The sequence below is a fragment of the Daucus carota genome, chromosome 4 (assembly GCF_001625215.2).
Source record: "Daucus carota subsp. sativus chromosome 4, DH1 v3.0, whole genome shotgun sequence".
Taxonomy (NCBI): domain Eukaryota; kingdom Viridiplantae; phylum Streptophyta; class Magnoliopsida; order Apiales; family Apiaceae; genus Daucus; species Daucus carota.
Genome location: NC_030384.2, coordinates 35,819,660 through 35,834,034, shown reverse-complemented (window position 1 = coordinate 35,834,034; position 14,375 = coordinate 35,819,660). Strand labels below are relative to the sequence as shown.

The following is a 14,375-nucleotide window of genomic DNA, read 5'->3' as shown; positions in this document are numbered from 1 at the left end:
AGTGATATTTGGACATGACAAAGTTCGTGATTAATTAACCGAAAACTAACCATAACAAGTTCATTCAGAGGAACTTTCGCGAAATTCAAGAGTAAAGTTGAACACACACAGAGTAAGGGGGGGAGAGAGAGAGGGGAGGGAGGGAGGGGGAGAGAGAGAGAGAGAGAGAGAGAGAGGGAGAGGAGAGAGAGAGACTGAGGGAGAGGGAGAGGGGGAGAGAGAGAGAGAGAGAGAGAGAGAGATAGAGATAGAGAGAGAGAGAGAGAGAGAGAGAGAGAGAGAGAGAGGTGGTGTCTGCATATATATACCTCAAAACAAGATGACATTAGAGCCCTGAAAAGGTGAATTATGCAACAAGAAAACACACAATTAAGCAGAAACTAACTATAAACAGTACAATACAAGAATGCAGTAGAAATGTAAAAAAAATATGAACAGAAAATGTATATGCACAGAAAGAAGAATAAGAGAGCACTCACCTGAAGTGTATCGAGAAATGGGGTTTCAGGGGGCAACGGAGCAAATTGAAAAATGATAAAGGAGGGAAGAAGAATACAAACAGAGTTCAGTTGGCATAATTGTCCTCTTATTAAATACGGCCAACTACAGTAATTATGTTTACAAATTTGATTTTAAAATTGTATTACCGTTCTACTTGGAAACGGGCGATTCTAAAATTTACCGATTAATTATATTTATCTAGTTTTTTTTAAGTTAATAATATTGAAAATATTTGATGATAAATCATATATATTTATTTATGAATGAATGACAGTAAGATAATGTAGAGACATAATAACAAAATATAAAGATGTGTAAAATAAATATTCTAGATAATTTTATAAATTGAGAAATGTATATAACTGAATAAAGAAAATTGTCATCTACATAACAAGTAGTGGAAAAATTGAGAACGAGTTAGGTGGATCTTAAAAAGTTAAATAAACAATTATTTTTAAGATTGTCTAGTTATTTAAATTCTCATTTTCTTTTTCTTTTTTTGTTTCTTTATCTCAACAAGTTGTCTATTTTATAATATAATATTACAATTAAATAAAATGTGGATTCGGATTTAGGGACAAGAAACACTACAAGAAATCTCGAAATCACCAACCAAGAGGGGCGTATTGGATTGAAATTTTAAAACATTTTTTTGCATTCATGAAATCCGAGGGTATTCGATTGGGATTGTTTGAAATGCATTAAAATCTTGAGGTATTCAATTGGGATTTTGAATTATGCTACAAAATCTGGTGGTATTCAATTGAGATTTTAAATTATGCTTTAAAATCCGGTGGTATTCAATTGAGATTGTTTAAAATCCATTAAAATCTGATGGTATTCAAATGTTGACGGGTTTTTTTCATTTCATAAAATGGTGGATTTTGTGGCATTATTCAGTGTATTTTAAGTTTTATGAAATCCCACCAAAATCAATGGGATTTTGAAGCATTGTGCTTAAATCCTATCAACTCTGCGATATTTTATCAAGAATCCGTACAAAACCAAAATCACATACAATCCATTAAAGTCCATAGAGTAAAAACAATCCATTAAAATCCCAATTGAATACACCCTCGCAAATTTTCCAACAGAAACAATTCCGTTACAATTTTTCAACGGAAAACTCACCATTTTTTATGCCGTCAAGCCGTCAACAATAGATTACCAACGATCTACTAACTAAAATTTATCAACGGAATATTTCTTTGGAAAACGGGGGCGCCAAAATCTCCCGTTAAGTTATAGCGACAGAATTATTAACGGATTCTCAACGGAAATCTTAGCATCCGAATATCAATAGACTTGTTACGGATTAGCAACGGATAAATTCATCACAATTTTCGTTGGTAATTCTATTGGTAATCTGTCAGTTAGCAACGGAATTTCCGATGATAACTTGGTGTTAAATTCATCACTACTTCTATTGATAATTTCATTGGTAATCTGTCAGTTAGCAACAAAATTTCCATACATGTCAACTGTTTGTAGATATAATCATATAAGCAAGATCATAAATATGAAATTACAACAAATAACTAGTGCTCTACGTGCTAAATTAAAAAACGGACCTCTAATATGCACCAGATTCAAGTGTAGGATTAAATTACACGATAGTGATGAAAAGAAGAATAAAACATATTGTACAACAACAAAATATGTTGTGATCCTGGTGAAAAACTGTATAGTAGAATTGAATAGAAAAAGAACAATCACATGTATTACACAAAGACGGTATAAAAAATATTTTATGATCCCGGTGAAAAAACTACATAGACAATATACGCAACAATTATTCAGACAGTATGAATGACGAACCTCATTTAGTATTACATAAAAATTACTCAAATAGTCAAACAACTAACTTTCAATAAGTCAGTAAAAATAAATGATATTACAATTAAAAGGATTAATTAAATTAAAATTATTTTTTTCTAATTTGACTATTAATTGAAACTGTAATATCCCATATTTTTAAATTTAGATTTGATTGTTATAAATCTATCTGTCTAAATATTATTGTTGGCTTTAGTTGAAAAGTGAATTGATTATGTGAATAGTTTTATATGATTATACTTGTTTTGTGGATTAATATGGATTTTACAAATATTGCGTCCTCCTTCTTTCTCTGATTCCGAGGACGGAATCCCTATAAGGAGGGTAGATTGTAATAACCCGGATTTTAAAAATATCTTTATTAATATTATAAATGATTTTCTTAAAAAGTAAGGAATAAGATTTAATATTTTATTCCAGTTTAAGGAGTTTTCAAGGTTTTATATTTAAACCCCGGGTTATTGTGTTATTGATAAATAATTGTATTTTCAAAAGTGATTTTCATATATTGTTTCGAAAATTCTGTATGAATATTATGTGAATATATGTGTGATGTGAGTAAGTGGTATTGGTGGATTTGTTGGTTAATTAATTATGGTTAATTATGAGTATTATATGATTAATATATGAATTTTTGTGAATTTTATATTATCTGGTTTATTGCGTTAACTGCTCATATGTGTTCGTATTTGAGAGATTTCAATTTCTATATGCTCAGGAGAAAATATAGTTTATTTGGATATTTTCATATCGATTTATGGAATGTTAGATGATTTTATAATCGATTTACGGATTTAATTGCGTATATTTATATTTATTGATTAATTATTTGACTTCCGTAAAACCGTCCACTCGTAACGATGTAGCAAATTTTCTTCCCGAAAGTTTCAACAAAACTGACCTTTAGCCTAATTTGAATATTCCGGACATTTTTCGTGTTTTGACTTTTTCGATCCGGAGTACGGTTTTCCCCGGAGTCGGTCCGGCGGAGTTTTTCGGATATTTTAATTGTGGATAATTATCCAGTTTGTCTCGATAAGCGTGAAACGAGATATTTTGATTATTATATTCATCCTTATCTTGTAATAATGGCAATGGGACCCGCAGACCAATAATTGAGTTAAAAAGCCCCGTTTTGATGATTATCTCGAAAACCAGTACCGATTGGACCCCGCTTTATTAATATAAAGCTATTAAATACGTATTTTCATGTCATAAACGATCCAAAGGGGTACCAATTATTTGTAAATATAAATAGACCTTTCTAGAGCTGATTTTCACCCGTAAAATCATTCCACCAGTTTCTCTGCACGAATACCGAGAGAAACCGAGCGGTGTTCTTCGTGTTCTTCATAATCAAACGAAGATTTGAAGGCGTTATTGGAGTCAGAATCAAGCGTGCGAATAGTCAAATCGAAGATATCGAAGAATAGAACTCTAATCAATCATCAAAAACAACCTGAGATTCACAGGTAGGGAGTAATTGAAGCTTTAAGATTCGAATTATTAAGATTTAAATAGTGAATTTTTGCAAACTTGGTTGTTTGATTGTTTTGATGCTTCTATGTTGTAGAACGTGTTTTTCTCGTCGTTTTGGTATATTATATGTTGATTTTTGAGTTCCATAACACCTAGAAAAATGGGTTTGATTATTTAGTTGTGTTCTTGAATGTTCTTGAGTGTTCTTGGATATTTTTAATTGGAAATTGGGGGTTTGTAATCTGGTAGTTCGGGGTATGATTGGAAGGTACTAGCATGTGTATTTTGAGGTGTAGAATCGATTGGTAGCTTCAAATCGAGTGGAGGAGGTCTGGTCGTGTTCGTCGGAGAAGCTCAGCCATGGCGGCGTCGAGTTTTCTCGGCGGGATTTACGGCCAAATGGCCGATTGTTTGCTTAAAGTGATGGCACGAATAGGTTCCTGGTGGCCTCTAGAGTGATTCTGGAGATTCTGGGAGGCAGTGGTGGCCTCTGTGGCCGTATCCGGCGAAGTTAGTGGTGGCCGGCGGCAAATTGCCGTTTGGCCACCCAACTTGTAAAGATGATGAAGTGCAAGCACTGCACTTTCGTTTTTCGCAAACAGTCCATCAAACTTCTCAAAAGTTACACTTTTCACCCTGTGTTAAAAGTTTATGAATCTGACACTTTAAACCTTTTGATTTTAATTTTCAAAAATTGTTTTTATTTAATTATTTGAATTTCAAAAATAGTTTTTAATTATTTCTTTATTCAAAAATAAATCTAAATTAGTTTATTAATTAATTTTAATTAGTAATTAATTATTTTAATTGGTCAATTAATTTAAATATTAATTGATTAATTAATTTAATTAATTATTAATTGATTTTAATTGATTAATTATTTGGATTTAATTATTCCTTTTTGATTTAAAAATCCCAAAAATAGTTTCGAGCTTTGAAATATTTTTCTAAATTATTTTCAAGGCTCTATTATTGTTTATGAATGATTTCAAGTCCAATTTCAAGTATTTGGGACTTGATTATTTATCCGAAAAGTGATTCTTTTATCGATTTTAATTCCGAAAAATGTTTAAAAATTCCAGAAAATTCCCGAAAAATCATTTTAAACCCAGGAATTGATTTGAAATCAATTGGGATGGGAGACTTAATGTGTAATGTGTTGTCTGCTATCAGTGTAAGGTATTATATGTTGAGAGCGGAGTCAGAAAACGGTTGTGGTCATAACTTTTGATTCGTAAGTCGGAATCGAGTGAAACGAAAGAGAGATGAAAGCTTATAAAGTCTAGTTTGATATGACATAATATTATGATGGAGTCGAGAATCTGAATAATTTTTGTTAAATGTGCAAAATGTGATTATATGTTATTTGATTGCTATTAATTGATGATTACGTGATATATATGTTTATTCTTGATATTATATACATGATAAATGATTTGAATGACATAGTGTCATGACTTGACTGATATTGGATAAGAACATATGGATTATAGGAATTGAAATTGGTTGATTGGTTGTTGATTGAGAATAGGTTGATAGGTGGATAGTCTTATAAATAGACGAGACTCTGTCAGATTATCGATATGATTTATATGAGTTTTGAATTGTGACATACTATGTGGAGAATGATATGACTATATATTAGAGTCAAAGCATGATTATGTGTTAAGTGATATGTGATAGGTTTAAAGGGGTATATAAGTGGGTATCGGTATACGTGATATGTGTATGCGATATATTGTTTAGTGACTATAGTATTATCTTATTCTCATAAAGGATTTGGACGAGACGTGTACGCTGGAAGACGTCAGAAAGTCGGATTGGTATTGCAAAGCGAATAAGGGATGATTGAGTAAGCGAAGCGAAGTGGCGAATAGAGTATAGCTAGAGATGGTCTAGAGATTACGAGATGCATAGATTGTGAAAGTGGAAAGATGAGATAGAGATGTGAGACTGGAGTCAGATTTAAGGCAAGTATCCTACACCCTGCTTTTGGATATATTGCATATTCTGATCCATTCTTTTCTATATGTGTTGCAAGTATCCTAAACCTTTCTCTCGGATATATTGCAAATATTCAGATCCATTCCTTTGGTATATGTTTCAAGTATTCATACCTTTCTTTTCAATGTTCGAAAGTGCGAGTATTCTAACCCATTGTTTCTAATCTTCAAGTTTCTAAAGAATTTCCGTTTTACAAATTAATTCGAAGTTCAGATTGTCATTGAAGCATGTGTTGCTCAGTGATAGTTAGAGCTTTGAATGAATTGGGATCTTCTTGATTATTCAACCCGCCATTGTCATGCTGGTTTAGCAGGCTAAATTCAGTTGCTTAGCCGATAATGGAGGATACTGAATAGTCGAGGATTTCCTGAACTGTGATTTATGAAATGATGGATCATGATTTATGAATAGATTATTATCAAAGTTTGAATTGGAATTATTCTGTTGTTGATGATATTTATGATGATATTCTGCTAATTTATATTGGCTTCTTGAATTGAATTAGAGAATTGGATTATTGTTTTTATATAAACCTGTGGACCAGATTCGTGGTCATGTTAGGCCAATGAGTGCCTTGGATCCAGTGATAGAGCATGGCGGGGCCTGCTCGGGGTTAGTGCGGAACTGATCAGCTGCCTAACCTTGGTTTTAATTAAAATGTGATAGTCCAATTCAATAATTCTTTGGAAAGATTGAATTTCTCAGTTTAAATGCTGCAAGGTATTGTGAATTATTCTATACAATACCATGAACCCATGAACTCAGGTTGAATCCTTTTATATCTTGAACTCGTGAACTTCTATTATATCATTTCAGAACTATCATTGTTTATTATTACTTGCTGAGCATTGTTGCTCACCCTTGCTATTCCTTTCTAACCATTTCAGAAAGGCTTAAAGATGAGATGATTGATTGAGATTGTGAGTAAGGCTAATGCTAGGCGAGGAGACAGAGTTGAGGACCCAGTGGTCGAGGAGTGTTCAGGAAAATTGATGAGGTTGGTGCAAGCTGGAATAGTTGACAGTGATTCTTCTTATTGAGGATGATCTGATTGGTAAGAGATGTTGTGTAATAATAGTGGTAGATTCTAATTTCAATACTGTAACCTGGATGCGATCCTGTTGCTTTTAGGGGGTTTAAATGTTCTCTTTCGAATCAGTTATTAAAGTTTAAATGTTCTCTTGAAATTCTCCTATTATGGCTTTCAAGTTTGAAATTCAGGTTTTGAAATCATTCGATTTATGTTCTCATTCAAATCTTTTATTAAATGTTTTCAGGTTTTAAATTCTCTGATTTTTATTATCTTTTGAAAAAAAATACAGGTTTTCAAAAGTGTTTAAAAATGGGTTTATGTGGTGACGTCAGAATCCAGGCCCCCGGATTCTCGGACCGTCACAGTTGGTATCAGAGCAACAGGTTATAAGTATTTGAAATTAGAATATAGATCATAGTTATAGGTTTTCTAGAGAAGAATGTGGTGTAACCTCACATAGAGGTATGGTCGGACTATTTAGGAATAGTCTAGAGATGTGAGTGAAGCATAGAGTTTAGTTAGATGATCAAGTTAAGTGTGGATATCTAAAGAGATTAGGATTCTTAAGTTTAGACATATGATTTCTAGTATGTTGATTAATTGAGATGGTGAATTGTGGGAAAGGTCAGTATTAGACCTATATAGAAGAGTTTGATAGTGAATGATTGAGTTGAGAATGGTGAAAATGCAGAGTTCAGAGTATTCTGACTATACTGCATATTTGAAATTGGATTATTGTATTGATTTGAGGATGATATAAATGCATGGTTCATAGTATGTTGACCATGTCAGATATTTGGAAGATGTATATGGTTTTAGTGAGATATGAAGAGTTAGTGTAGAATATGAGTTGTGTTGAATTAGAAGGAGAGATTAGTGGATAGAGGTTGATAGATGAGAAGTGCATGATAGAGAGTATGTGGAGTTGAGTCCAGTTATTAGAGGTGATGTCTGCGAGTAAGTTAGAACGTTAGTCCTCGACGACAACGCTTCGAGCTAATCGGGATTTCAAATGGCATCAAGGTGGGCCCATAACCCACAGGTTGATGATCCAGACAATCGAAGATACGTTACGTGTTTGTGCTATGGACTTCAAAGGCAACTGGATGAAACATGAGAACGTGGACTACATGGGCGAGAGTTATTACGAACGATAACGTCTACGATGACATCTTACGAGGCTATTACGAGTCAACATCGATCGATTATCGAGAACGTTGAAAAGAAGACATATATCGAACAATGATTTACTGAAGCAGAGCGGGAATGTGAGAAGACCTTGGCAATACCTCTCTTCAATTAAAGATTCTTTTGCATTGTTTTTCTCATCAGCGAGATATTATCATGATATCTTTTCTACAAAAGTTTTGATAAATGAGATCTTCAATTTCTCACATTCTAAGATGATAATGATATTGATTATTGGTGTGAGTTGGTATTGAATCAGTGTATGATAAAGGCGTGTTTATGAAGAGACAGTGGAATTCCTTGATATTATTTGATATCCCTTGATATTCTTTCATATTCTTTGATATCCCTTAATATTCGTTGATATTCTTTGACATTCTTTGATATTCCTTGATAACTTTTCGATATTCCTTAATATATTCCTCGATAATCCTTAACATTCCTTGATGCTACTTGAGATTTCTTGGATTCTTTCCATCTGATTGGGATGAACAACCCTATTTATAGGGGACACAAGGTATACCTGTCTGTGTGATAGGAGTTGGATGGGACGCCATCACTTGTGTGTGTTGTGATTACAAGAAGGTTAACAACCTTTAGTAGTGTCTAATATGGACACGCAACATTAAGTTCAATTGATCGTATTGATCTCCCAGTCACTCTTGTATTCCAATGTGACCTATTTTGAAAATATCTTGTTCTTCCGAAATTCCCAAAGATTGATTCTTGGGAAATGAAGTTTGCAATTGTGAAGGTGTTGATTTTCCTATTTCTTTAACTTTGAAGGTATGCCAAAGTTGATCAAAGGCGGATGAGCATGTGATATTATGAAGCGTGTACCACGATCTTATAAATGATACGTTTTAGTTTCTTCGGAGGATTCCGAGGACGGAATCCTTATAAGGGGGGTAGAATGTAATATCCCATATTTTTAAATTTAGATTTGATTGTTATAAATCTATCTGTCTAAATATTATTGTTGGCTTTAGTTGAAAAGTGAATTGATTATGTGAATAGTTTTATATGATTATACTTGTTTTGTGGATTAATATGGATTTTACAAATATTGCGTCCTCCTTCTTTCTCTGATTCCGAGGACGGAATCCCTATAAGGAGGGTAGATTGTAATAACCCGGATTTTAAAAATATCTTTATTAATATTATAAATGATTTTCTTAAAAAGTAAGGAATAAGATTTAATATTTTATTCCAGTTTAAGGAGTTTTCAAGGTTTTATATTTAAACCCCGGGTTATTGTGTTATTGATAAATAATTGTATTTTCAAAAGTGATTTTCATATATTGTTTCGAAAATTCTGTATGAATATTATGTGAATATATGTGTGATGTGAGTAAGTGGTATTGGTGGATTTGTTGGTTAATTAATTATGGTTAATTATGAGTATTATATGATTAATATATGAATTTTTGTGAATTTTATATTATCTGGTTTATTGCGTTAACTGCTCATATGTGTTCGTATTTGAGAGATTTCAATTTCTATATGCTCAGGAGAAAATATAGTTTATTTGGATATTTTCATATCGATTTATGGAATGTTAGATGATTTTATAATCGATTTACGGATTTAATTGCGTATATTTATATTTATTGATTAATTATTTGACTTCCGTAAAACCGTCCACTCGTAACGATGTAGCAAATTTTCTTCCCGAAAGTTTCAACAAAACTGACCTTTAGCCTAATTTGAATATTCCGGACATTTTTCGTGTTTTGATTTTAATTGATTTATTAATTAGATTTAATTATTTAAAATGATTTTAAAATTCCGAAAAATAGTTTCGAGCTTTGAAATATTATTCAAAAATATGTGTGAAGCTCGTTAATTGATTTCAAATGCTTTCGGACTTGATTTCGAGTATCCAAAATTGATTATTTATTTATAAAATGATTCTTTGACCTGTTTTAATTCCGAAAAATGTTCTAAAATTCATATAAAATGCCAGAAAAATCCTTTTGACTTCAAACCTTCTTTGAAAAAAATAAATTTTATCGAATATCTTATGTGATACGTGTTATGTGATATCTGATTGATGTGTTACGTGTCTACATGAACATTATAGGATTGTTTTGATATATCTTTTGATCCGTAAGTCGGATTTAAATGAAACGAAGGGTAGTTAGGAACTCGTTACGAAGGTGTGATGATAAGAATAGTATGAGATCATATATTGATAAAGAATTGTTGTGATTAGCAGAAGAAGCGAGACGTAGGAAGGGAAAGCAAGTGGTGATAGAGTAGTATAGCGAGCAAGCGTAGTTGAAACTTGGGATCAGCTATATAAGGCAAGTTCCCTCAGACTTTCCTTCAATTATATGTTGTATCTGTTGTGATTATTTAGTGAACTTTCTGATGAAGTCCTGTGACCTATTGAATTATCGCATGGATTATTTATCCTATTGATTCTTGAACCTTCAACCAAATTTCTTGAACTATTTTATGGATTATTTATCCTATTGATTCTTGAACCTTCAACCAGATTTCTTGAACTATATTATGGATTACTTACCTTATTGATTCTTGAACCTTTGACCGATTCTTTGATACCTGCTACGAAACTTATTTCAATTGTAAACTTTCAATCTTTAAAACTTCCAAATGGTTACCATAAGAACCTAATTTCATTTCAAGAATATACCCTCGATACCTCAACCAGTTATCAATCACTCTTCTTTCAGACCGTAACCAGTTGATCAACCCCAAATAACGTCTGTTATGGCATATACCTTACAGTTGATTGATTCTTTCCATAAACTCCAATTTCTTGATCTTAACAGCATTCGTTTATACTTGGATTCTGTTTGTGAACCTAGAACCCTTCTTCATATAAACGCTACACTTTGATATGCTTTGCCATCTTAGGAGGCAATGTTTGATTCTTGTCTAAACCATGAAGTTATTTCTCATTCCTCCTTTTGAGATCTATCTGAGACACTTTGAATAGTAGTCTGCTTCTGCTTCAAAATTTATTTATGATATTGATGTTTCTATTTTATTGGATAATATTGTTGATCATCTTGATTGTGATAGAATTGGATAGTTTTCTAAAACTTGGGACCAAATGAATGGTCAGACCAGATGAGTGGTCGCTTTAGGCCAATGTGTGCCTTGGATCCAGTAAACGAGCATGGTGGGACCTGCTCGGGGTTAGTGTCTGACTGATCAGCAGCCTAACCTTTGATTTTTAAAAATAAATTCAATATCCAATTCTAATCGTACTTTAAAAAACAAATCTTGGTATTGAGATTGATTCCTTGAGACACTGGTTTCCTTCAGCTTATGATTAATATTTTAAATTGATATTGTTATACTTGCTGAGCTGGTTAGCTCACTCTTGCGGTATTTTATGTTCTTTCCAGTGAAGGCAGAGAAAGTTGGTAACGATGACCCTCAGGCTAGTAGTAAGGTCAGGATTCCAGGCTAGGAGATGAAGAGAGCTATCAGCAGCACCTGGCTTTTCATATATGTACTAGTTTGAATAACGAGACACAAATGGCGTGTAAGCTTGTAAGATTTAAGTTTTTATTTTGGGATTTGGGTTTGTAATAATTAAAGTTGTGTTGTGGCTTGTTTTATACTTTAACCTGTTGCGATCCAAGGACAGTGAAGGGTCACTATATATATTATATCATTAATTACAGGTTTATGTTGAGATGTGGACCCCAAACTTCTGACCCGGGTTTGGAGGGCGCCACAGGTACATAGAGGTATGGTCGGACTATTTAGGAATAGTCTAGAGATGTGAGTGAAGCATAGAGTTTAGTTAGATGATCAAGTTAAGTGTGGATATCTAAAGAGATTAGGATTCTTAAGTTTAGACATATGATTTCTAGTATGTTGATTAATTGAGATGGTGAATTGTGGGAAAGGTCAGTATTAGACCTATATAGAAGAGTTTGATAGTGAATGATTGAGTTGAGAATGGTGAAAATGCAGAGTTCAGAGTATTCTGACTATACTGCATATTTGAAATTGGATTATTGTATTGATTTGAGGATGATATAAATGCATGGTTCATAGTATGTTGACCATGTCAGATATTTGGAAGATGTATATGGTTTTAGTGAGATATGAAGAGTTAGTGTAGAATATGAGTTGTGTTGAATTAGAAGGAGAGATTAGTGGATAGAGGTTGATAGATGAGAAGTGCATGATAGAGAGTATGTGGAGTTGAGTCCAGTTATTAGAGGTGATGTCTGCGAGTAAGTTAGAACGTTAGTCCTCGACGACAACGCTTCGAGCTAATCGGGATTTCAAATGGCATCAAGGTGGGCCCATAACCCACAGGTTGATGATCCAGACAATCGAAGATACGTTACGTGTTTGTGCTATGGACTTCAAAGGCAACTGGATGAAACATGAGAACGTGGACTACATGGGCGAGAGTTATTACGAACGATAACGTCTACGATGACATCTTACGAGGCTATTACGAGTCAACATCGATCGATTATCGAGAACGTTGAAAAGAAGACATATATCGAACAATGATTTACTGAAGCAGAGCGGGAATGTGAGAAGACCTTGGCAATACCTCTCTTCAATTAAAGATTCTTTTGCATTGTTTTTCTCATCAGCGAGATATTATCATGATATCTTTTCTACAAAAGTTTTGATAAATGAGATCTTCAATTTCTCACATTCTAAGATGATAATGATATTGATTATTGGTGTGAGTTGGTATTGAATCAGTGTATGATAAAGGCGTGTTTATGAAGAGACAGTGGAATTCCTTGATATTATTTGATATCCCTTGATATTCTTTCATATTCTTTGATATCCCTTAATATTCGTTGATATTCTTTGACATTCTTTGATATTCCTTGATAACTTTTCGATATTCCTTAATATATTCCTCGATAATCCTTAACATTCCTTGATGCTACTTGAGATTTCTTGGATTCTTTCCATCTGATTGGGATGAACAACCCTATTTATAGGGGACACAAGGTATACCTGTCTGTGTGATAGGAGTTGGATGGGACGCCATCACTTGTGTGTGTTGTGATTACAAGAAGGTTAACAACCTTTAGTAGTGTCTAATATGGACACGCAACATTAAGTTCAATTGATCGTATTGATCTCCCAGTCACTCTTGTATTCCAATGTGACCTATTTTGAAAATATCTTGTTCTTCCGAAATTCCCAAAGATTGATTCTTGGGAAATGAAGTTTGCAATTGTGAAGGTGTTGATTTTCCTATTTCTTTAACTTTGAAGGTATGCCAAAGTTGATCAAAGGCGGATGAGCATGTGATATTATGAAGCGTGTACCACGATCTTATAAATGATACGTTTTAGTTTCTTCGGAGGATTCCGAGGACGGAATCCTTATAAGGGGGGTAGAATGTAATATCCCATATTTTTAAATTTAGATTTGATTGTTATAAATCTATCTGTCTAAATATTATTGTTGGCTTTAGTTGAAAAGTGAATTGATTATGTGAATAGTTTTATATGATTATACTTGTTTTGTGGATTAATATGGATTTTACAAATATTGCGTCCTCCTTCTTTCTCTGATTCCGAGGACGGAATCCCTATAAGGAGGGTAGATTGTAATAACCCGGATTTTAAAAATATCTTTATTAATATTATAAATGATTTTCTTAAAAAGTAAGGAATAAGATTTAATATTTTATTCCAGTTTAAGGAGTTTTCAAGGTTTTATATTTAAACCCCGGGTTATTGTGTTATTGATAAATAATTGTATTTTCAAAAGTGATTTTCATATATTGTTTCGAAAATTCTGTATGAATATTATGTGAATATATGTGTGATGTGAGTAAGTGGTATTGGTGGATTTGTTGGTTAATTAATTATGGTTAATTATGAGTATTATATGATTAATATATGAATTTTTGTGAATTTTATATTATCTGGTTTATTGCGTTAACTGCTCATATGTGTTCGTATTTGAGAGATTTCAATTTCTATATGCTCAGGAGAAAATATAGTTTATTTGGATATTTTCATATCGATTTATGGAATGTTAGATGATTTTATAATCGATTTACGGATTTAATTGCGTATATTTATATTTATTGATTAATTATTTGACTTCCGTAAAACCGTCCACTCGTAACGATGTAGCAAATTTTCTTCCCGAAAGTTTCAACAAAACTGACCTTTAGCCTAATTTGAATATTCCGGACATTTTTCGTGTTTTGACTTTTTCGATCCGGAGTACGGTTTTCCCCGGAGTCGGTCCGGCGGAGTTTTTCGGATATTTTAATTGTGGATAATTATCCAGTTTGTCTCGATAAGCGTGAAACGAGATATTTTGATTATTATATTCATCCTTATCTTGTAAT

The 14,375-nt window shown here is 32.9% G+C and overlaps 1 long non-coding RNA gene across 1 annotated transcript; it reads left to right on the top strand.

Annotated features, from left to right (window-relative positions):
* The first annotated feature begins 3,424 nt into the window (after positions 1-3,424).
* LOC135151938 (uncharacterized) lies at positions 3,425-7,007 on the top strand. The gene is made up of 3 exons (XR_010290919.1): positions 3,425-3,809; positions 5,593-5,786; positions 6,708-7,007. It is a non-coding gene; the product is annotated as an uncharacterized LOC135151938 (long non-coding RNA).
* The last annotated feature ends 7,368 nt before the right edge of the window (positions 7,008-14,375 follow it).